The sequence below is a fragment of the Frieseomelitta varia genome, unplaced genomic scaffold (assembly GCF_011392965.1).
Source record: "Frieseomelitta varia isolate USP_RPSP 00005682 unplaced genomic scaffold, Fvar_1.2 scaffold_418, whole genome shotgun sequence".
NCBI lineage: Eukaryota > Metazoa > Arthropoda > Insecta > Hymenoptera > Apidae > Frieseomelitta > Frieseomelitta varia.
In genome coordinates this window covers 195,611-222,548 of record NW_025110166.1, presented here as the reverse complement: position 1 = coordinate 222,548, position 26,938 = coordinate 195,611, and the positions used below count along the sequence as shown (strand labels likewise).

The window sequence follows — 26,938 nt, the reverse complement described above, 5'->3', positions numbered from 1 at the left end:
AAATGAGGGACACTTGTATCTAATAATAGTCAGAAGGTATATTCTACAACTCCATTTCAAAATGTCCATAATTTCTGTCAGTATAAGATTAGCAGCAACAAAAATTGAATTTATTACTCTTTGAAATTTACTTTAATTTTATGTTAATTTAGCGAGTGAACAATCAACTCTTCAGATCGTCATTTATATCAATACTTATCTGAAACATTTTATTCTTCAGAGTTTTCCACAGATAAAAGTCCAATGGATCGAGATCATATATCGCTTTTTTTGTTATAATTCTATATTTGGCCGGAAAAACTGGAACACCCTGTATAAAAGTTTCATTCGAAAGTAGGAAATTTGAAACTACGTACGTGTCACATCGTCGTAGTTTCATTGTCAGAAAAGGATCGTTTGGAGACACGAAAAGAAACGTTGAAATTTCGAGATATCTTTTACTTACAACCAGTTGCGCGCGGCTTACACATGTACTTACGTATATCGTGCTTTATAGCGCTGTACATTTTGCGTAGCAAGCCACGTTACGTCAGCGACATCATTCCATTGTGGCGTTACAGCTAACAAAATATTTTTCTCTGAGCGACGAAGGCCTACGTTATACCAAAAACGGTAATTATGGAGACTTTAACCACTTGCGCTGGCAACTGATTGCGGACCATAACGAGTGACCGAACCGTATACAATAATTCGTTGCTTCCTTTTTGAACTCGTCTGTATGAGTCACTAGATAGAAATTAACAAATGTAGATAGAAAATAACAAATTTATTATTTATTATTTTGCCTTTATTGGGTTATATTTAAACATACGTAAAACTGAGAAAATATTGCAATTTTGGGACAAAAAATTCTCGACGTGCGTGACACGTCATTCCAGCGCAAGAGATTAAGGGTCCATGATTAACTTTCTTCTCTGTTTTGTGTTGTTTACCTACATTCACGAAACAAGATCTACATGAAAGATTATTTAAACTATTTCCATTTCCATTTCCAATTACGCGTATTAACGCAAAATGTCGGAGAATATGTGTGGCTTTTTTATTTCGATTTACACTAACAAGAAGGATCAGTCGTATATTTCGGCAATAAAAAAAAATGTTCCACATGGATATTCGTGTTTATCACTTTGTACATACATGCTATACGATCTGTAACTTCATAACTTTCATGCTGTTCATAACTTTCCAATCTTCCCCTCATTATGCAAGACGTAACAATGCAACTGCCAACGATGAGATAGCAAAGTATCTCTTCGTCAGGCTGCATAAATGTCACAGCATATCATTATTCTTATGAATTACATTTTGAATACGATTGAAAAGGATTACACGTCGTGAATAAAAGTATTGGCACAGATAGCTTTTAATTATACAGAGTGTTCTACATCTCAACATATTTGGAAGATCATTTTGGACAAAAAATGTCTTCGTTCTCAAGATATGAAGAGAAAAGTAGAATGAGCCACAAATAATCAGATACATTCAAGCTACCTATCTTTTTTAATGATAATTTTAACGATAACCATTTATTTCAAACTATCGCTTGTTCACACTGGTTTACATAAATTGTTCAAAATGATCATCTTTTGTCTCTATGCTCATAAATAGGCGTGCTTCCATGAACTGCATTCACTGAATATTAATAGGATCGTTACTGATTGTAATGGGTTTTGCTATCAATTCATTATTCGTGTATTAGATTTTCTACCTAAAATAGGTACATCTTCAATTTCATGTAACCATACAAAACAATTACATACATTTCAATGGAAATAATGTTCCAACTCAACTATCAGTAGTTCTGTCTATATCTCGAAAACGAAGATGAATCAACTCATGGTGTATAGAACATTTTTTGCTTAAAAAATCCTGACGATTGAGATCTGAAACACTCTGTATAGAACGCCTCAATTTCCATGATATAACTGGTTGGACGGTAATTCTACGTATGAAAATATATCGAAAAGAAAGAATAACATTTCTTCGTTAAAGACTTCGTTTTCGAGAATATCGAGTTTGAAAATTGAAAATACATTTACTTGAATGAGTACGAAACAGACGTGAAGATATTTTTTGTAAAAAAAAAAAAAAAAAATAAATCAGAAACGTGAAATAAAGTTTTTCTGTCCAAGGCTTTGTTCTCGAAAAAATATATATACATATACTTTTTTTGAATATACATATATATTTTTAAATTTATTTTTTCTCGAAAAACGAAGCGTTCTATTAAAAAATTTTATTCTACCTTGTTTATTTATTTTCATGCGTAGAATAAACTGTTGTCGATTATTCATTCTTGTCAGTTTGGTATATTTAAAGTATATTTAAAAAATATTCAAAGTCAATTTTCTTTTAAACAGAGTGTCGTGTAAAAGAATTTTGCTCTATAATTTGGCTTATTTTTATACGTGTATAAAATTATCCATTTCTGGTCGACCATGAAAATGAAGACGTGTTCTGTAGTTGCATATAAATGAAAGAACAAAATGATACTCGGTTAATTTCCTTAAAAATTGTAACCATTATATCTGTGTCATAATTTTAAAATACTATAGATATTACATGTTAACTAATCGCATAACACAGAAGAATAATAAATAATAATGTACCTACAGAACATGTTTCTTTGTTGTTAATATTCTGAAATTATAAGTTGCATGTATGTGTGAAAACAGGTATCATTTAATACTTTAATATTCTTCTTTTTCAATATTTTCTAGTTATCAAATAAAAACGCTTGATTTTATAATATACAAAAAACTTTAGATAGAGAAATTGCCAACAAAAAGATTAAAAATATTCGAATTAGAAAAGTATTCATAATCACGTTACATCACTATGACAACTAAAGATCTTATTGTATTTACTATAAAAGACAATTATACTTGCTACAACTGTTTGTTCACACATTTATTGTCGTTTTATTCACATGTTGGAAACTAATAGCATTAAAGTTATATACAATACGAAAATTGTAGACTCAAAACGGTACAAGTGAATGAAATTTACTTGATTGATCGTAATTATTATCGCGACAGTTTTAATAACTGCATTATATTATCTGCTGATTATCCCAAGAATTTCATTCCTCTTAAATGTTATATGGGCTTGTAAAATATCGATTGAAATGAGAGTTTACGTCAATCTGCACTTTAGTTATCTTCCTCTTTACCTTCTTTTTTCTGTGAGCCTTGCTATTAGCATGATACGGTATCAATTGTACAGTATTATTTCGTTGGCAGTTATGTTTGCAGCAGTTTATACATTCTATTTACCATGTACATGAAAATGTCTGAAAATATTTTATTAAAAAATCATTATTAGACTGCGGATTTTCATGCATTGCGCAAAATGTAGGTACAAACCGGCATGCAATACACATATTTTGCAAAAATATATAAAGTATTTAAAGTATAATATTCTTTACATAATTACTTAATATTCTTTGATATTTGAATTGAATAAATGAAATGACTTTTAATATCTGGCTTCTCCATTGTTTTATTATCTATGTGAAACTATAAAATTCCATAAACATTCGCAGTCTAGTTATTATTTATTAAAAACTATTATTGTAATATTGTCGACTAGCAATCTTTGTGCATAAAAGTACAAATTAACTCGTGATCGATCCACGACATATTAATTGTCATTGTCGTGCATTTATAAAAAATTTCAAGATATAAAATTCCACAGAATACATATGATATGAAAATACAAGCTTCAGTATCTTTTGTAATATTCGACACGTGAAACTAATTTCTAATTTAGCTGCTTTTCCCAATTTTGGTCATTTCTTATAATAATAGCTTCGTTTTATCACCAAAACAAGAAATCGGGGATGGTCGAAAAAGTTATATAGTTCTTATTACTTTTTCGACAGAAAATCATACAACTACAAATAAGCCAGAGAAATGGCCAAAATTGGGAAAAACCGCTAAACTACCCAATTTTCTCGTGTTTCATTTATATATTGTTTTTAATTATATTCTCAAGAATATTTATATAAAAATTCACAATCTAATTAGTTGTGCATATGATGCTGTTGGTAATCATTGCTCGCAGTTTCACTTCAGCCTACATAAATATTCAAGAAGTTATAAAGGCAACGTGTTTTATTTCGTTGTTCAACAGCTAGTGAGCCTATAAGCTAAGATGAAACGAAGAAAAGGAACGACAGTAATTCTGTGCGAAATTGAAGGAATCAGTGGCATTAACTCTTTAGAAAAATCGATAAGACGAAATTGTAGTGATCGCGTCTCAGTGGACAGATATTTTCCCAAGGATGTAAAACCAGATACCAACTCATAATACGAGGCTTCTTGGGTTGTTGGACCTCATAAAAGAAAACTGGATAGAAATAACGAAAAAAACGGAAATCGTGAATTTACGTTATACCAGTCACGTAAGTTTCTTATACGAGTGTATACAGTGATTTTGTTTAAACATATGAAACGTTAAATCTATATAGATTACTTTCTCGATTGTTTTAATTGCGGGTTGCATGCAACGTTTGTTCTTTGTTTTCCTATGCTTATATCATGGAAATTTTAGATATTTGTGCAATTTTCCAGCATTAGTGTATTTGAAAAATTTTTGTAGCAGTACTTGTTTCAGATTTATTTTCTGAACACTAATATTATATATATATGCTCAGTCAAAAAAGTCTCCGTACAGTACCATATTTGAATTTTAACTATGTATAATTAAAAAATTATACTCGATATAAAAATTTTCGATGTATTATTTAAAATTGTTTGCTTTCATTAACCAGTACACGTAAACTTATGCAAATCCAGCAATCAGTTTTGCTGTACTCAATGTTTTGAATGCAAATTGAACAGAAATTGCGACAAATAAGTTTCCGTACACTATTATGAAAGTTCGTGTTGTCAATGAACACNAAATAATACATCGAAAATTTTTATATCGAGTATAATTTTTTAATTATACATAGTTAAAATTCAAATATGGTACTGTACGGAGACTTTTTTGACTGAGTGTGTGTGTGCGTGCGTGTGCGCGTGCGTGTGCGTGCGTTCAGACATAAAGAAAGACAAGACAAAAAGAACAAAAAGAAGCACTTATCAAAGAACTTATCAAAAGTTAACTATTTTTATTTTGATGCATCATCTTTTATATTTCTTTTAATTTGTCTTTTATTAAATAAGCCTTGGAATTTTCTTGATTATAAAATAGGACAGTAGAGCACATGTAGTTATACTGGACATTATGTAGATTTTATTGTTTTAAGAAAAAATTATTTATCATGGTAGATGAGATATCAAGAGTAAATGGCTTAAGAGAGAAAATGATTGTCCTTTCCTGGTCATAAAAAAAACACTAACTCTAATATTTAAATGCGTTTAAAAGCAAAAATTTTTTAATCTAAAATTTGTGAATTTTTAAGAACAATATACTTACACCTCACGATTCATAATTACGTAAACTTTAAACAATTATATCCAAACGTACGATTTCTATTATTCTTGTATTCTCCTATATTCCTTTTGATTTTGTGATAATATCCTTGTTACGTAAATTCAAACTTTACAAACGTAAATACAAACTTTAGAACAAAATCATTAACGCAAGTTCTAGACTTTACTGTACATGTTTTACATTTATCTATAGACTGCTATGTATTTGAATTGAACATGATAGTATTTCGTAACCAGTTATTCTACTTAATGAATAAATTCATCAAATCAATTGATTAATAAAAAAAAATTAACGATTGCCACTTCGATTATTAATTTCTTATTTGCATAATCAATATTTACATAATTTGAATGTTAAAGATTGCATATAGAGTTTCCGATAAATCTCCAAGCTAATCAGAATTTTCGGATAATAGAACGATCACTTTTCTGATACCAAATTACATATATCATTTATCACAATATTTAAAAAAGTATATTTTTCATAATTATTGAAATGTCTAATTTTTTTATAAATAAGTATAAATAAGTACTCTTTGTAGTTTTGTTTGCATCCTCGTCATTTTTATTTTACCTCAGTTTGTGGAAAATTTTTGTAGATATCTTCCTTACTTAAACGAAATGAGTCGATTTATCGAATTAAGCATAATAAATATGGTCTCTTATATATTCAAAAGATACATATAAAAAACATGTAGTAATACTGGGTGTCTCACGATCAATCATAAACGATTAAATTTTATTAGTTTGTTCGATGAATAAGCAACAAAAAAATGTTATGTAAGCATAATTGAAGAAAATGTCATGTTATGACATTTCGTATTTTTTGTGCGTCATATCATCTCGCTTGAACATTAATAATTAAATGAAATAAAACATCTGCGCACCTACAGTGCGGAAATGGGACGAAAAATCGACAAATGATATCTTGAATATTTTTTGAACACTTTTTTACTCATACCTCATCTTTACAAAATGATTCTATTATAAACAGTATGTCTATTTCATCGAGATTTTGGCCAGGTCAGTTTAGTTTCTAGTTTAGCGGCTTTTTCTAATTTTGGCTATTTCTGTCTATTATAATCTTTTTAATATGATGTCTTTTTTTTTTAAACAAGAAAACTTTTTTTTTTAAACAAGAAACTTTTTCGACTTCTCTGAATTGATTTATTGTTTCAGTGATAAAATGAAATTATCAAAGAAATAGCTACAATTGGAAAAAGCCGGAAAACTAGAAATTTACTTGCTAGATTTTTACACGTTTCCTACAACAATGCTTTGTAGTTCTAGACGATACGTAGAAAAGTCGTAAGGTACTAAAAAAGGATTTTTCAAACCTTTATTTATAACACGTACATATTCCTCGAGCTGCTTTTTCTGAAACCTGATGAATTAGGTAGTGACGATAGCGAATTCTTATGAGAATGAAATTCCTATGTTCTTTTTCTTAAAGCAAAAATCTATAGGGATTTATCAAAACTGTGCAATGTTATTTAATTTTTTTTTTTCGTATTTTTTTAAGTATATCTATTGTATTATCTATTTTACTATATTCGTGTTTTGTTTGTTCTTGCAAACTAATGGTGACTATGCTTCACGTACATAATAATAATAATAATAATTTATATTTGTAAGGAGTGACACCTAACTAGAATTAAATTACATTTATTATTTTTTAAGCTACAACAGACGTACAAAATTGAAAATCTGTAATTTCGATGAATAATAGAAAATGTCGACGGAGCAAGTCTCGGTGTAGCATCGAGTACAGTAAGATGTACTAGAACGACGAACGTAATTGATTCTAAAACTTTGTTCATTATAGCACTTATTTGTTCTACATTGAAACATTGATTGACAAATGAATTAAATTCCTTTTCTCAATGTTGTGAGAATTAGATTTTCGTGCAATGTTTTACAACAAATTGAAAACAGAATGTAGCTCTATTATAAGTGAAAGAATAGTAATCATGATAACATAACTTAAAAGAGAAATCAACGAATAATCAAATACAGTTATTTGTGTACAATGTAAAACTCTTACTTTTTATTAATACGAAACAGAATATACGCAAATTATATTAGAAAATGAAGCAAATATTTATTATTTCTATAATAAATTCATTTTTACCAGTTTTGTACTTATATCACTTATGATATACTTGTGTATTTAGGAGTTATCCATTCCAAATCTACAATGAAGAGTAAAATTGTTACCACTACAACGATTTAAACAGAGGAATATAAGGAGTAAAATTCATTTCTTTGTCACATAGAATATAATATTATTACAAAGAAACATATAGTAGAAAGATTTTAGAATAGAACTCCATTTAGATAAGTTTCTTTTATTTCAATCAAATTTTAGTCAATCACCGATTAAATGAACTCTTGAATCGATTTATTTAAATCTGAATCCCTGTTATGTGAACGAAAAATAATTGGTAGAGAGGAGAATATTACTATATGAACTCCAGTTTGTCACCTGCTAGCTGGTAACTGGTTCGCGGACCATAACGAGTGACCGAACCGTGTATTCGTAATAATTCGTCGCTTTCTTTTTCTTTTGAACTCGTCGGTATGATGTCACTGGATAGAAATTACTAAAAAGTAACAAACGTATTTGTTTTGTCTGGGTTACATTTAAATATACTTAAAACTGAGAAAATGTTGCAATTTGGGACAAAAAATTGTGGGTTAAAGCAGTTCTACTTTACACAGAGGTAGACTAAGACGAGTAATTTATTCTCTCTTGTCTTGTTATTGTTAAAGAAATATTTAAATACAAAAATCAACTATAAACTTTAAATATAAATAAATGCTATCTTACATTACTTATTCACGTGATGCTACTGAACGAGAGAAGAAAAAACAATTCGCATCATCAATTAGTGGTTTTTCTTCACCATATCCGATATTATTTCGCATTCGTTGCGTAGCATTCTCATTTTATTCATAAATATTCTTCGTTATAGCATTCGTTAAGTTCGTAACACGCTCTACTGTATAATATCACTTTTACTCGATGGCAGCAAACGTTACTAGCCATTTTTATTTTCAATGAAAGCACCGCTATTTTTCTCGTGAATTTCAACGATTGTTGCATTCGTTTTATCGAGTCGTTAACGAGCAACACCATCGTTTCCGAGGCAATAATCTATTCACGAGTTGGGTATAGTAATTGATCGTTGCATCAGCCGATAATTGCGTGCAACAAGCAGGCTCGTGCTTTTACGATTTTGATTCGATCGGACTCGTTAGCTTTATTGATAATCATGAAGCTTACTTGTCCACAAACAGCCTGTTCGCATATTTCCGTTCGCCGGAACCTCCTTTCGCTGTTCTTTAACGCACACCTTTAATCTCGCTGCAATTTAACTACCTCGATAAAAGCTTGGACACGTTACTCGCTACGCGTAATATTCATCAACTTTTACGCGATAATTCACGTGACAGCGAAAGCAAAAAAGGAGAATTCAAGCGCCTGCCGATGAGATAACAAACTCGAATTTGCGAGGGAAGTTAGTCAGAAAAGGATAAAGTACCGTTTTAAGCTAAATAAAACGTTCGAACGTAAATGAAACTGGTTTAAACTTATTGCGAAGAAGTTGATAATTTAGTTTTCCCCTTCTAGTGTTTGTTCGAAAGTAAAAGTTACTGGGTTAAACGCTTCTCTAGTTCTTGATCTTTCTCCGATTAATTATATATGTACGTATTTAACGAATGCCTCTCGACCAATTTCCTGTTTTCATTAATACTTCGACTACACTGTACAATATCACAGTAATTGACAATAATAACAATGTTGGTTTTAATTACTTAATTTGGGAATTTTTAATTTAGTCTTTTAAGTTTTGATTACTTAATTTGGGAATTTTTAATTTAGTCTGATTTTATTACTGATCCATTTCATGGAGAATATAAAATACAAAATAAAATTAAAAAAAAAATAATCTAACGTAAATCACTGTAATGATTTACGACCCAATAATGATACTACATACTTGAGAGTTAAGTTGAATGTCAATGAAATGTAGAGCTTTCAAGCAAGTTTCTAAAATATTTTCATTATAGAAACTTGGAAAAGATTCTAAACATTGTACTTTTTTCAAAAGGACATATGTTTTATTACAGAATAATCGAAGATGTATATTTATAAAAAATGTTCAGTTTCAATCTATAAATGAAATTATCTTCTAAAATATTCATTATAATAACACTTCGAAAAAATGTTTTCAATCAGATAAATCTTGCGATTAATTTGGTCAACTTATTGTTTTAAAAATATTTTAAAATGTTTTAACTTTAATTTTAAAAAATCTACATATGAAGGATAAAGGAATGCAGGAATAGTATTCTGGCATTGTATAAATAAGTTAATACTTTTAATAAGTATTATATATATAATAAGTATTATATATAATATTATAAGTATTATAAATAAGTTAATACTTTTTTATAGAGATAAAAAGATACGTCGATTGATGTATTAAAAAAATAAAGTTTTATTTAAAAAAATTAAGTTGACCTTGAAATCTCACCTCCAAATGTAAAAGAATTGATTTCACCAAATTATTTCTCCCTCGAAGCATAGCGAGATTTGTCTAGAATTTTTTCAAGTAACGAATAGTTTAGGTTTAAAAAATAATTCCACTTGTAGGTTAAAACTGAACACCTTATCTAGCCTATTTATCAACAATAATTGTAATAATAAAAGTTGATGGATGAAAGGAAATATTAACTGATTGTTTAAGTTGAAAAGAAGATTCGCATTCTTATGAAAATTCGCTTTTTAATAATTAATTACTAGAAAAGAATAATTACAAATTATTAAAAAAGAAAATTATTAGTTCAGTATGTCATATTATAAAGAGACAGTCATAGTATTATAAAGAAAAAAATAGAACACATCAGTTTTATCCAATATTTTATCCAGTTTTATCTAGCTAAAACCGACTTTATTTTATCAAACGTTTCTAATTAATGCATCTAGCACGCAACTGTAAATAAACCATATCATTTTTTTTTTTTTTTTTTTTTTTTTTTTAAGGAATTAAAATTAAAAAAATTTTGGGGGAAAAAATAAATGGTCCAAGGTGGACTGCATACTCACGATTATATTTGTTTTTATAAGTATAGTAATGCACATTTTGCAACTGCAGTATTTTTTGTTTAAATGGAAATGTACGTTCTCTTCCTTCTTTCCTCTCCTCATTTTACTTCTAAAGGAGTTGTCACGTTGTAACAAAGTGAGAATTGTTTGGTGGTGTTTACGACCGGGTCGCGAAAATGCTATTTTCGAGTGAAAAATTTACTAAGAAAGATATGCTAGGAGTACATGAAGATCAATAGAACTCAATGCTGGTTGGTATTCTAAAGTTTTGGTCAGTCAGTTGTAGCTCTTTCATCATCATGACGAAAATCTTCGAGATTTTCGTCAGAAGAAACTTCAAACTAGTCAGGTCATTCAGTCATCGTTTAATCCTTGATCACTCGCAGGCACATTTATCAACTTGAACGCTGTTGACAATCAGTTTTCATCAGTCAACACTCGATGTGACACAATGTAATTTACACAGTCACATTTTCTATAATTATATAGATTAGGTTATTCTTCACTGATTCTTGACGACTATACAATAAAAATATTTTTATTTCTTAACTTTTCGCTATGTCGAAAATTAAATGTTACCGAGACGTTCGAAAAAATATTTTTTAAATTTCTTAAATTTCTTAAATTTCTCTGTGGCTTTAAGCTTTGATTAGATTTAGTATAAATATATATATGCAGGGTGTGTCGTCTAACCGAGTACAGTGAAATATCTCGGAATGAGTTGAAGCTACGAAAAAAATGTTTATACAAAAGCTATTCAGTATAAAAAGATGTCTTACGTAGTATTAACAATTTTTTTCATTCATACAATAGTAAAGGATATTTCAAGGTCAGCTTGATTTTTTTAAATCAGACCATACATTTTTTTATTCGCATTTCGACAGCTGGTTTCATTTCTTCCAGCTAGTCCTAAATTAGGAACGATGAATATATATGTATATATTTATGCCTTATTTTTATCTCATTGTACGAATGAAATTTCTGCTTTATACTTCAATTTTTTTCGGTATTTTTGTATATTTTTAATACGAACAAAGTTATTTTTTTATTATATTGTATTTTTATTATTTCCTGGTACATTTATTGTAATAATAAACAAGTTTCAAACTCTCGAAAAGCTAAAAAACTAAAAGACATATAATTTTTACATGTTCTCCAAATTCTACACCATATCTAGTAGATACGACATTTTAGGACAGTTCACTCAAAACTGTCTCGACACTCAATGTGTTAAGTTCCACCTTTATATGAATTACCGTTTAAAAACAATCAACTAATTTTGCCTAGTGTATATCGCAACAAAAGTATTACGGTTAAGTTCAGTGATTCAAATAACTATCCAAATGATACTCATAAAGAATTCATTTGTTAAATATAATGAAACTTTGCACATTTTGTTTTCTATTTGGTTTCTGTAAAGTATTACCGAAAATTTCAAACAATCATACAAAATAAACCGAAAGTTTTATTTTGTAATATTACGTTTGTTATTTTCAACTTTTCTACAGTACAGTTTTCTTTTTTTTTTTTTAAACACCTGCGTGCGCGATTACATATTTCTGTAGTAAATATTCAGAAATATGGAAAAATGTTTCAGATAAAAATTGCAAATATCAAGGATAATATGTAATGACGATAATTGTTTCACCTTGAGATAATTATTATTACAAGGAGTCACGCTTAAATTTTTAAATGCAATTCTACATTTTTTGTTGGCTATTCTCATAGGTAATGAGATAATAATTCAAAACATTGTCGACATGTATATGTATTCTTTATAAGGTCTTGTTATGTTATTAATTTCTACATGCCGCTAGCATTAATATTACCTAATATACAGAAATAATCATATGTAAACATTTAAAATGAGCGCGCGCACATAAAGATAATAAGTTTTACTATTCTGAAAGAATAAAGAAGAAAGAAGGTTACATAAATGTAGATTCTTCTTTTCTACTTACAGGAACATCTTAAAATTTTAATCCACTATAATAACATTATTGATAGATTGGAAATATTCACAAATCAAATTGTTGCTTTTCATATAAAAAAAATTAGAAGTATTTTTCTGAAAAGCACCAGTTCTCCATCGATATGAAATTTTGAGGAAAGACGGAGAATTTTAATTTCATGCATTCAGTAGTTTCTGAGAGTAGAGTTGGGCAAAACATAATCTGATTAATGAGTAACGATTATAATTAATGTGAAATTAGAATATTAATCATGATTACTGATTATCAAATAATCAGTAATCGCTGATTAATGAATAAGGAGTGTAATTAAAATCGTTAATCATAAAATGATTGCACTTTCGATTATGATTGTATGATTTACTTCTATCAATAATGCTGTATATATTTATTATTGCATTGTTTTGCAATGTATGTAACTTAAGCTGTTACTAACACAATCTTCTGTATGACTTGATGAAAATGGACTTCACTGATGAAACTGACTGAATGATCAAAATTTTGAGATTCTTCATGATGCGTACTCGTTCTTATACCGAAAATTATAAACTTTAAAAAATTATTCTGAATCCAACGATAACAAATAGGTACTATTATGTATAGCAAAAAATACGTGTAAATATTCTCTCGAATCTTGATCTATTAATGTTTACTACAAACTACAAGCGATTTAATAATGACACTTAGTTATATTGAATAGCACGATACTACATGATTAACACTTTTGATGAACGTGTTGCAGCAATCTGAAGAAATGATTTAAAAATCAATGATTGCAAATTACAAAACTTAATCAGAGATTACTGATTTAGTTTAAGAATCATTGATTGATGATAACGGTTGCTACGATTACTGTTCAGTAATTGGTTACAGAAATTGATTACTACCCAACATCTGTTTCTGAGATGTTAACAAAAAAATTTCGGTGCGAAACATTCAATTCTACTGAAGCCTACATGTTTACATATCACCACCAAAGACAAGTTGCATGCAGCATTTTTCACGAGGACGAGGAAAAGACAGAAATGCCAGCCAAAGCGAAAATTGCCTGGGCCGAGTCGTGGAAAAACTGTTTATTACAGCTATTTACAGTAGCTACTTCTTAGCTGCAAAATTCTCACAAGTTTCAAAGATTTTCAGCATAGTGTCCGATAATACCTGGAGCTGTCCTCCAGGAAGAGAAATCCCTCCTTCTACCCCATAGCTGCCTTTGTTTGGCGAATTGCCCCTTGATTGTCCATTGAGGTTCGAGTCATTATCTCACTTCTGACAACGGCGTTGCGAACTGGCAACGACTTCGTTCGGGAGATTTCGAGATTTCATTCACGCCGGCGCAACGCTCTATTTACGGTCGTGCAGAGTTGGGCATTTGTCGATTGAAACTTCAGTTCGATTGGCCGATTAATGTTTCACGACTAATAAAATTTATCGTCGAGAAATCGGCGAAATCGGATTTAATCGATTATCAATTTTGTTAGTGATTACATCGGATTTGATTAGAATTTCATTTAAATTAAAGATGTATTTCGAAACTATAGCTACATCATTATATATTAATATATAATATATATTATGATATCATATAACATATTTCGCATTATAGTCGAATAATTGACATTTCAAGATTTAATTGAAATGAAACATATTTCTAGTTTATACTGTTAAGAAATATAAAACAATCTGTGTGTCTAGCCTAATTAACTCCTTCAAAATTTTTTAAATAAACATTAATAAAGAAACTTTATTTCATTGTATTAGGCATTATTAACCACTTGCGCTGGCAACTGATTGCGGACCATAACGAGTGACCGAACACAATAATTCGTCGCTTTCTTTCTTTTTTTTTTTTTGAACTCGTCGGTATGATATCACTGGATAGAAATTATTGGGAAGTAATAAATTTATTATTTGTTTTGCCTGTGTATTTGTTTATACTTAAATATATTTAAAATTGAGAAAATATTGCAATTTTAAGACAAAAAATTCTCGACGTCATTACAGCACAAAAGGTTAATATTATTTCACTGTGCACGGACAGTTCACTTTATTATCTCTCTATACATTGTTGCAAAGTGTCTCTTAGTTTCAAGTAAAAAGACATACAGAAAAACGCTAATTTCGCTGCAAAAAGAATTTCAGCAATTGGTCGTTAATGAGATATCCAACTGATGATTAAAATTAAAAAGGAACTTAATCGTTAAATAAATACTAATTGACGATTAAATGAGAATTTAGATTGTTAGATTTTTTTGTCGTAATTGACGACTAAAGTAGGAATTTAATCGTTATTTATGATTAACAATTAAAGTTGGAGTGCAATCATTAATTGCGATTAATTTTTTGTCCAACTCTGCAATTGTGACACTCTGTTAAACGCTCTATTTACAGTTTGCTATAAGTATACACGGAATAATGATAAAGATTTGTCTTCCTGTCGAAAAGTACGTCTCCACAAGAATCCAGAAACAACTGTCGATTTCCTGTCGTGTTTGATTGATAACCCGGACATTGTCAGAGACTGATCGTCTTTCAGTATTTCTATTGTGGCTCACGTAGATATTGGTGTTCGCCACTATATATAATTTTTATCATTTAATAGTTTGTTAGTTCTCTTTTCTGACAAACATATTTGGAAGCTCGATAAACTTCCAGAGCTCGAAGCACTTATATACACGGTGTCCAAATTTAAATTTCAGGAGTGTATAGAAACATCGATAAATTAAGAAAAGAAATCCCTTAGAGATTTGTTCGTTTCTGCTCCGAGAAAAAAATTGCGACTTTTTTTCAGTTTATCAGTTCTCTAAATGCTGTCGAAGACATTTGCTGACATTTTTAAACTTGGAACACTCTATATAACGTCGTTATATAGACTGCGGATTTTTCTACACATTTTTCTCCATATTTTTACAAACACAATTAAGGAAAACAAACTTAAATTACTTTATCTACTAAATATTATTATATAAAAATGGATATTTTACGTATCTTTACACGTTATGTGCATGCTGTGGATTATTAGATTTTAAAATTTTACGTAAAAGCATAAAAAACAATCGTTAAGAAATGCAGTTGATTCAATTAATGTAATATCAACGTTATGTTTCATTAGTTTTTAAAATATATGTCCATTTCATTACAAGATATAATTGATAAGAACGTATTCCGAATGATCGTGAAAAAATTGTCCTTTTCCATAATTGTCCTTTTCCTCATTCACTTCAAACACTTTCTTATCATTTTACTTTAAATTTCAATTTAAATTTCTTATATCGCTAGAAGAAGAAAGAAGACATTTCTATATTCTCCATATGCTGGGATAGTACTGAACATTTGAGTTCTTTGACATTTTTTATTATATGATAACACGCATCATACACACGATTATTATCGAAAGAATGCTCAACTGGAATAACATTTATTGATAATTTCGATCGATTCTACGTCTGATATATGTATACTTGATATATCTCGATACATTATCAATATTAATAATCTCCGAGTTATTTCACCGCTTAGAGAAAATATATTTGTAGATATATGTAGATGCATACTTGCGAGCCATTCAATAAAGCAAACAATAGGATAAAATCATATAGATAATAAAATAGAATTTTTATTTACTAATTGTTTGTAATGTAAAGAGAGGAAATCTGTTACAAACTCGTATACCACGACTATTTTTATAATTAATTTTAAAAAATTGACAATTATTTGATTACCACAGTGATTGTTACGTAATAAATTGAGGATTTTTATTTTTATTATAAGGTATTTTAAAATGTAAAATCGCACAAAATGCATTTAGTACAAAAAGATATATAAAATATTGAAAGTGCAATGTGACACGAAACAAATTTTTGTCATGTTTCTATTTTTTTAAGTATATTTCAAAAAATATGAATTTACATGAAAATTTGCAGTAATGAATTATCGAATTTTTTAATAATTAAATAATCTAACTTTATTTCTTGTTGTGTTTTAAAAATGTGCAACAGTATTCTGATAACCAATAAATAACTTATATAAGGAAATATATTAAAGTATTTATACGATAGATTTTACAAAATTAAAATTAAAGTATCTCCTAATTAGTTTTTTTATATTAATATTTTTTTTATAGATAATGTCGAGCGGCATTAATTAATGAGTAAAAAATTATACAATTTCATTTAAGAAAATGTATTTCATGTTTATATAATTTTTACGCATGCATTCGCAGGAAAATTAAATACACTGTGATCTTTTCAAAATTGTTTACTTCTTATCTGAATTATTTTTTTAGAGTGAGTGAGAAAATAAATCAAAAAGAAAATATAATATCATTCATTCTGAGACATTAGAAAAGAAGAGAATTTTTCATATTTTCTTATTACCACGTGCTAAATAAAAGATTATGTTTGGTGATGCATAGAAAAATATCGCTTCTTCATATAAATCTTCAATCATATATATCTTCCTTAAAAGGTAATGTATTTAATTTTGCACGTGATTCAATACAAATTTTTAACAACTTTTAACAATCAATTCTCAATCTTAAAAATTAACCGTTTTTAGCATAAAGGTGTTACTTTTCTTCAAGAATTTATGAATTGAATTTCATTTTCATTTATTAACAGAAGAATTGCAAAATGGAATTGTTGTTGCCAAATCTTTACTAAATACATGTACAATAACTTTCATGACACATTACTTTGACGTTTAAGCTTATATATAATAATAATAAGATTATTAATATTTTTATTCTAAATCTTCTTTATGTTGAATACAAATACATGATTTATAGTAAATTCAATTTTTAACTCTAAACTGGTGGTATCATTGGTGATGATAATAATTTCAGGTGAAATTAATTAATTTTAGAATTTTTAATTTAATTTAATTTATTACTACCAATTATTATTGCTACTCAATACCCCAATCATAACGAAGAATGTAAAATACAAAATAAAATTAACTATCTTCTTGTTATATAACATAAATTACTACAGTCATTTGTGATACTACTTTATATTAATTGTAATTGATAAATTGATTGGGGAATAAAATTTAATAAATAAATAGTATTAATTTATGAAATTGAAATTTTAGAGGAACATTTCACATATATCAACCTGACATATATCGTAGAAATAAATGTGTAATATATTAATTATTCGAATTGATTTTATCAAAATATATCTGTTGCCACGATAACACTTCGCTCAATAAGATATCGAAATACATTTTTGAAACAAGTTGAAATTCGAATTAATTCATTCTGTTCAAAATATTGCCACTTTGCGTGCGAATTAAAAATTTACATATTAAGCTCGTTAAAAAAAAAAAAAAACTGCGAACTTAAATATTTACATTTTCAATGAATGTAGGCAGAACTGAATTTTGATCATCGTTATCGCTAATTTTTTTGTCTTTGCACGTATCCAAATTGTGTTGCGTTCAGCTTTATCTTTGATGAGTTTTTCGTATGCAAGACAAAAAATGATTTTTTACTCTAGAGTTCTAAAATTTTATTTTTCAGAAGGAATTTTTCTCAGATTGCAACTTTCATAATTCGAAAGTTCTTTCCTTTTTTTTTCTATAAGATATTGTGTAAGTATAAAATATAAATGTGTAATATGAAAGAAGTAATTTGTTCTCGATAAAAATTTATTTCGGTAGGATGAAACAATTTGCTTATTTCTTCTTAATATAATTATATATTTGTTATAATATATAATTGGTGTAAATTATTAATTACGTGTCTATCTTATAATATAATATATTATATATATAATGTACAATATAATATATATATAATATCTTACATATTTTAGTTTTTGAGTTATAGACAATTAGTTCACGAAATGTTTATTTTTGTTACAATTCAGAATCTGTTGTGTATTCGAGATATATAATGTGCACAATCTGTGAAAAGAGATTTTAACTGGATTTAGTCTATTTATTTTAGAGCATCTGCTTAACTTAGCATGAACTTATGCTTAAGGCGGAGATATTGAACATTTTCTTTAACCGTATATAACTCAAAGACTAACATATGTAAAATATAGCTTCGCATGACATTCTTTATTTAGTGTGTAAATTCATTACTTGAAGCATTGAGAAAACAATTAAGAATCACCTGGTATATTAATATATAATACAATGTAAATTGTATCAATTTATTTATATTATTTATATAACATGAATATCATATTATTTGTACAATGTAAATTGTAAAGTATATATGTATGTTAAACATAAGTAAATTTTTAAGTGAGCAAAATATTTAGTTATTTAATAATATATCTACTACAGTAGAGAAATAATCTTCAAAGTCTTAAATATGATATGATAGAATGGATTAGAAAATAATCTACCCCGATAAATCAGTAATAATACACTGGTTATCGATCATCCAGGCAAAGCCTTTAGATAAAGTAAAAAGTAGATAAAGTATTAAATACCGTGATAAAGCTTGAACAATAGAAATGTACGTAATCTTGGATATAAATTTTCAGTGACGAGATGGAATTATCAATTCCGAATAGTGAATTAGCGAATTGATGTTTTGATAATAAAACAAATAGATTTATCTGGAATAATTTGATATATTTCGTGAAATACAAATTGAAAAGAATGCGGTCGAATGATATTTTCAAGCGAGCGATATTTTATGAAATAGTGAGAAAAAAATATAAAATAAAGTTTTTTGATTTGAGGCTTCGTTTTCGAGAAAATAAACTTTGAATATGTAAAATTGTCTTGTACATGTACTTGATAAATTTTCAAACTCGAGTTTCTTGAAAACGAAATATCTTAAAATAAAGTTTTTTTTTATTTATTAAAGTTAAATTAAATTAAAGTTAAATTCAAGTATATCTAATGATAAATCTTCAAACTCGATTTTTTCGAAAACGAAGCCTTAGATAAAAAAATTTTATTCTATTTTTTTTTTTATTTCTTTATAAGAAATCATATTCCTACCCGCTTGACATACCATTCGACCACAAAAGTTACTCCAAAGTTATTTTGAATGTCATTTCAAAATTAGGTTATTTATTTCTATTAGTCAATATCAAAGCAATATCCAATAATATCAGTTAACATTAATATAAAAGTAATATTTTTATATTTTTATATTTTTATATTATTTTATATTTTTATATTTTTATATATTTTCTTATATTTTATTATTATATTTTATAAAACCAATATAAAAGTGTCATTTTGCTTTGCACATTGAACGATACTATTTCAAATATAATAACTTCTTTTGAAATTGCAAAAATTAAAATTCCAGTTCACTCATAATTTGTGTTTTTTTTTATAAACAAATAGATATTCAAGAAAATATATTAGCATTTAATTGAAAAAATTACCAAGAATATACTGTTTTTTAATTATTGAAGTAAATGGATTTTTTTACAAATTAATTCACTCCATCAATTTATTGCTAAAAAAAGACTAACTTTATCAGTTTACGCAATTGTTTTATCTATAATAATTAGATATAGAGATATTCGTCGAAATAGATTTTGCAGCTCTTTGGGGATAGTTTTATATGGATAATTGCTGATAAAAAAAAGTATCGAATATTTTTATGAGAATGTATATTATACGTCAATTTTATTAATGGTTGACTGTTATTATCTATTTGGAAACTTCGAGGTGATCTGATTACCTGTAATTTATATTCGTGCGCATCTCAATATACTATAACATATAAACTCTATAACTATTGATCTGTACTATATAAAATATACCAATACAGAATATAATATATACTCTATGTTGTATTATATACTATATAGTAAATAATTGTGTAAGTGTAGTATATAGTTTTTATTATTGTATAAAATATATTAGTATATCATAATGTACTAATACAGAATATAATGTACTATTATATGTAAAATCACGTTCTCATCCGGTTTTGTGTATCATAATAAATCAGCATATATATTTGTGGTCGAGTATTACTTCCGTGTAATAAGCAATCTATACTTGACACATCTCTGGCTATCAGTAAACACACGAAATCATTATGGAAACAGTACTGGGTATGTTAACATGAAAGCCTGCTCTGCAAATCTATTAGCAATATCCACGACCTCGCAACCAATTTCAAGTTCAGCAGAAAACAGCATGTCGCAATAACACGAATCAGAGCCGGTCATATTAAACTTTCACATTCGCATATACCAACCCAACATCGTGCAAGATATGTAACAACCCATTAATCGTCAATATTATTCTGGAATATTCAAAATACAGTCAAATAAAGAGGAATCTAAACATCAAAAACAAGCTGAACTTAATCGACTATTTACATCAATCAACTATTACATAGCATGATTAAGATTCCCTGGTGATCTACTGCAAGCTTGCTTGAAATTTTCGACGAACTACGAAAACATCGATATAATTAGAAAAGTATTATCTTGAACCTAGCAACAATACTGTACAAGAATTAAACGATCTATTAACAGTCGCTAATAATCATCGATGTTGATGTGATCTTGAATTACGAAAAGAAGACTTTCTCTACAAATCTTTATAAGTGAACAGTCTGAGTTGAGCTAGAATTATCTAACGAGCTAAGTAGCCAAAATGTTGGCTCATTTTATATTTATATTTTTTCTATTCGAGAGCGAAGAAATTCCTGTGAAAACCTATTCTTGTTCGCCGTTGCATCAACGAAAGAAATCGCGAGACGAATTTGTATGATGTGAAAAAGGTGGTGATTGGCTAGTGATTCATTATTATATCTTCCCCCTCTTCTCTCTCTTTCTCTCTCGAACACTCCGCTCGATTTGCTTCCGGATTTTGGAAAAGAAAAGGTAAAACTTGTAGACTTCAAATCGTGTTGTACGTATCGGTGTCCGTATATCAACTAGCAGAATCAGAAGCGGCGGACTTAACTATTTGCGCTGGCAACTGATTGCGGACCATAACGAGTGACCGAACCGTACACAATAATTCGTCGCTTTCTTTTTGTACTCGCCGGTGCGATATCACTGGATAAAAATTATTGAAAAGTAATAAATTTATTATTTGTTTTTCCTATTTTGTTAACTTAAATATATAATTTTACTTATTATAACATGTTATGCTATAATATATAATATGTTATAACATAATCTATGTTATGCCTGATATAATCTATATTCTAGTTAAATATATTAACATTTAGTGTGTTTAATGTTAAATTATATTACAGATTAAAACTGTATTAACTTTTAAATAAAATAAAATTTCCTACAGTGTCAGAAAACGACATTACTTATAAGTATCCTTAACCACTTGCGCTGGCAACTGATTGCGGACCATAACGAGTGACCGAACCGTATACAATAATTCGTCGCTTTCTTTTTGTATTCGCCGGTGCGATATCACTGGATAAAAATTATTGAAAAGTAATAAATTTATTATTTGTTTTTCCTATTTTGTTAACTTAAATATATAATTTTACTTATTATAACATGTTATGCTATAATATATAATATGTTATAACATAACCTATGTTATGCCTGATATAATCTATATTCTAGTTAAATACATTAACATTTAGTGTGTTTAATGTTAAATTATATTACAGATTAAAACTGTATTAACTTTTAAATAAAATAAAATTTCCTACAGTGTCAGAAAACGACATTACTTATAAGTATCCTTAACCACTTGCGCTTGTAACTGATTGCGGACCATAACGAGTGACCGAACCGTATACAATAATTCGTCGCTTTCTTTTTGAACTCGTCGGTACGATATCACTGGATAGAAATTATTGAGAAGTAAATTAAATAAATTTATTATTTGTTTTGCCTATTTTGTTTTACTTAAATGTACTTAAAATTGAGGAAATATTACAATTTTGAGACAAAAAATTCTCGACGTGCGTGGCACGTCATTCCAGCACAAGAGGTTAAGTGGCTCTCCGATTTAGACGACGAGACGATCAGAATTCCGTCATCGCCTTCAACCATTGACATCGTGGACACGTATTGATCTATCAAGGCCACTACGAGATTCCATTGTGGCTCTTCGTCGCTTACGTGAAAGGATACTGCAAGCTGTTAGAAAACGGCATTCCAGAGACGGTAGCTCAGTGCTGTAAATTCAAATACTAAGCAAGCAAATATAATGACGATGAACGCGCGATCGCGAAAGGGAAGCGCTGCCACTACTTCCGGCAGACGAGCTCTCTGCGATGCAAAAGCAGATGAGTGACACGAAGAAACATATCCGCGAAGAAAAAATGCGCATTAGAGACGCAGTGTCGTCGCAAAATCGATTCCGAAATCGCGGAACGCGATGATATACAGAGTGTCCATAAAGTTTCTTTACAATTTCGAAAATTTACTACAAAGGCAAATGAAAAAACAGATAAGTGGAAATTATTACAAAATATGACGTACATATTTAAGTTTTTTCTGCCTTATTTAACATACATCTACATGGGCACCATTAGTTGCAGAAAGCACATCAAGGCGGTACTCGATTTCTTACGCGATCGATGTTTTCCTCAGATGTTCTTGGTCGTCCACTCCTTCCTTTATCGAACACTGTCCCTGTCTCCATAAGTTTCTTGTGCCATGCACGAATTGATGGACGCGACGGTGGATCTTTTCCATACTTACTTAGTTCTGAATTTTCGCTGAGCCTGCAGATCCGGTTATTTGGTTTCAATAAACCATGATACACTCTGTGCTTTTTCTTGAAGAGTAGCTATTTTGTAAGAGTCATTTAACAGTATCTTATTCATCAACAGGGTACCTAAAATGCAATGTGATAAAAACCTTGATAATTACTGAGTGACATAGAATAAATCTGATGAAGATATCTCATCAATTGCCTTTGTAATAAATTTTTGAAATTGTAAAGGGACTTTATGGATACTCTGTATGTTAAAAGAAATGGCCGAGACCTCGAGGCTGCATGTCAATCTCAGTCGTCGATCTCGCGCTGTGAATCTAGTCTCGCCATATCCGCAGACACGCGATGTTCACCGGCCATGTGTCTCGATTTGCCATACCACGACGCCGAGAAAGAAGCGAAAGAACCTCCAACTACGCGTTAAAGGAAGCAGATGCCGCCATTTCCGCTTGTCAGTACTCCAATTTTCGCGAGCGTGTAAACGAGCTCGTAATATACCGCGCTACTGAGAACAAACATTGGCCAAAACTTGGAACACTTGCAACACTTGCAACCATAAGTTTCGTTTTACGAAACGGTTGTTGTTTCACTGGATGAACGATATTTGTGTTCGGAATTCGGAAACTGATGAAAATGATAAAAATAATGGGAAAACTGTTAGAACCTTTATTAGAATTTTTATTTTACTTTTAATACAAGAATGACATTATGATAAATTGGAAGGTATTTTATGTTTCATTAAAGATCGGAAAGTTAAACATAATTGTTGCAATGAATTTTTCACTTTTATTACGACAGAATGTTAGAACGATCGGTTTGATTAGTTGAAAACAATTAATAATAATAATAATATACCAACTAATTAGTAATAATATACTAACTAGTAATTAATAATAACTAGTAATAATAATACTAAGGAGCAAACTATAGTAAAGCTATAGGTTACAATGTTCTTTTCTTATAATTTTGCATCAAGCAGGATATTTAATTGTATAATTTATAATTTGTAAAATGTACTTTTAAAGTTATATTCATTTTACATATTAACCTTGATACTGTCACGTATCTAATGAATCGTGAGAGAATTATGACTAGTAAAATTTCGTTAATAATAAGTATTAATTCAATTAAACTAGAGAACCTAAAAATATAATGTGATATAATATAAATATAAAAATATAATATAATTGTCTAATATAAATGCCATTAATTGTAAATTCGTACAGATATACAGATATATCCATATATTATTAAAATCATCATTATTGCGGATGTTTATGCGAATTTAAATTTTGCGTACGTCATTAAAGAAATGGAATTTAAGTAGATTGCTTTTATTTTATATTATAATGATTAGGTACTGTATACTGAATATTTTATTTATCTATCCATTTTTGTATAATTTTCTATAAATGCACAAAAATCCATAATCTAGTCATTATGTAACACCACCGAAAATTCATAAATCCTTTGTTATTTAAATGGATCATTTTTTCACAAATAATATTCAAAATAACAGCAAAATACCATTTGAATAATTAGAAACAGAATAATTAGAGAACTTATGATATTTTATAAGAATTTAAAATAATTATTTCATTCATAAGATTTTGCGAAACTCGTTCTGTTCAACGAGTTAGATCAGTTAATGTCGATCGACTGAGTTCTGATTCAGGATAAGAGTTGTTTGCTTGGAGTTTAAATCAAGATTGGTAGTTAAAATAAAACTATCTTAAGAAGAGATAAAGTTTGGTAAAAAAAAAAGTATAGTAATAGGATGTTCAAATTTTTTATTCATTAACATTGATCTAGAAGTGAAATATTGAAAACATCTGTAGAATGGATAATAAATTGATGGATATCGGAATAAAAGTTTTGTAAAATAATTATTTTATTTTATATACTTATTGATTTATATATTCATTATTATATTTCATTAATATTTCATTACAAAATTACCAAAGAATTTATTTATATTTATCAATAATCCAGATTTTAAGTAGCTACAACTAACAAATAATCTTTTTTTTCTATTCAAGTAAACGAAATTCTAATTGTAAAGCATTAAGTAATATAATATTGCTGACAATGTAAATTTTTTACCTTATTGGATGTCGCTTATGAAATTTTTCATTTATTTAAGTATATATGATAAATGTTTGTAACGACTAATTCTATTTTTTCTTCAATCTCAAAAATATTTTTTGCTGTCTGTTCCTACTAAACATGCCACAAAAGTTACTGTTGACAACAGATGTGTTTATTGTTAAAAAAAATGACCAAGATTTCTGAAATGTTATTTTTATCTTAACACGTCAGTCATATACGAATGACAGTGATTTTATCTTTGCTATTCTTTATAAACAACCAAATGTGTTAGATGTTTATGTCAAAGAACTGGTTTTCTTAATTCTTATCTCTCTATAATAAAATGAAACAGAATTTAATGAAGGAAATTGAAGAGAAAAGAAAAGAAATGAAATAGTGTTTTTAGTATATCTAGGATAATATCTTAGAGTATCTAGAGTAAATAACTCTTCTGCAAATTGACAATTTAACACATATCTAATTTATTGTCACTTTTACAAAAAAAAAAAAAAAAATAAAATGGGATACCATTCCAGATACCATTGAACCGGTCATTGGATAGTTCTACCTGATTAAAAGCGAAAGGGAAAATTTCTATTTCATATTTCTCTTAACATTTTTACGTGGTAAATAGAGCACAGATATCACAATTTATATAATTCTAGAACGACACAGCTCTCAATAAATATGTCGAAATTTTCCTTAATAGCTCTACACATGTATGTCTGTGTTGTTAACACATACATATGTCAAGGCATACTATTAATTTCACAATTTCGCACTAGAAATTAATATTTTATAAAAGCAACTGAATGAATTATCAACGAGCTAATATGTGTTATTAAAACATATCGCAAAATTTCCAATAAAAATGTATCTACCATCCTTAACCATTGAATTACCATTTAAAATTGATCATTTGTCATTTTCAACGTCCTACAATTTTTGTATAATTTTTATGATTAATTTTTAGCAAAATTGAAGGCTTTGTACATAATTAATGAAATAATGAATTTTGCGAATAATTAAAACACATTTATTAAAATAAAGTATCAGATTGAAATAAAATAAAGTAAAGGAGTATTATGTACACATTATATTAACTGATCCAAGAATTAGCATAAATATTTGAACATCTCCCTTGTTTTTGAAGACATAAAAACATTTTGTAAACAAAAGTTGTTCAGTATTGAAAATACTATACTATGGTAGTAATAATTTTTTTGTGGTAGAATTTTGGAGATTTCAAGGTTCATTTTCTAAATTGAATCATATTTTTTAACCCAAAAAAACCAATCTATTTATGTCGAAAAATATTTAATTCGGCGAATATTTTACTTTTAAATCTTGCAAAATTTATCGTGTGAAAAAACAGATTTATATTGTCTTTATTTTTTATGCAATAGGTTTTATAAGTATAAAATGAACTAATCATTTTACTACAAATAGTATTGAATAATATTATATAATAGCATTGATAAGATATGGAAATTCTGAAAATTTAAGTTCAAATTTGTCGCTAGATTCCTGAGAACAATTTTTTTAAATTATCTGAGCGGCGGCATAACTCCTTTATATATTTTAGAAACTAATTTTCAGCTCAATTTGAAAATTTACTATGATTGACGTCTTAACAAACCGAAATAATTTGATATTAAATTTAGTTCCTAAATCGAGGAAGCGAAAACAGA

At 28.3% G+C, this 26,938-nt stretch overlaps 1 protein-coding gene across 3 annotated transcripts in view; it reads left to right on the top strand.

The window, feature by feature from the left end:
- The window catches only part of LOC122531850 (dual 3',5'-cyclic-AMP and -GMP phosphodiesterase 11-like), a 211,079-nt gene that overhangs the window by 33,464 nt on the left and 150,677 nt on the right, over window positions 1-26,938 (top strand). Inside the window, exon 2 of one of the 3 annotated variants that reach the window (XM_043660113.1) lies at window positions 4,135-4,405. The exons of 1 other annotated variant lie outside the window; for it this stretch is intronic. The gene's annotated coding sequence lies outside the window, so the exon portion shown is untranslated. Of the gene's footprint in view, window positions 1-4,134; window positions 4,406-26,938 lie in introns of those variants that run through there. One more of the 3 variants, XM_043660114.1, reaches the window with a different exon arrangement.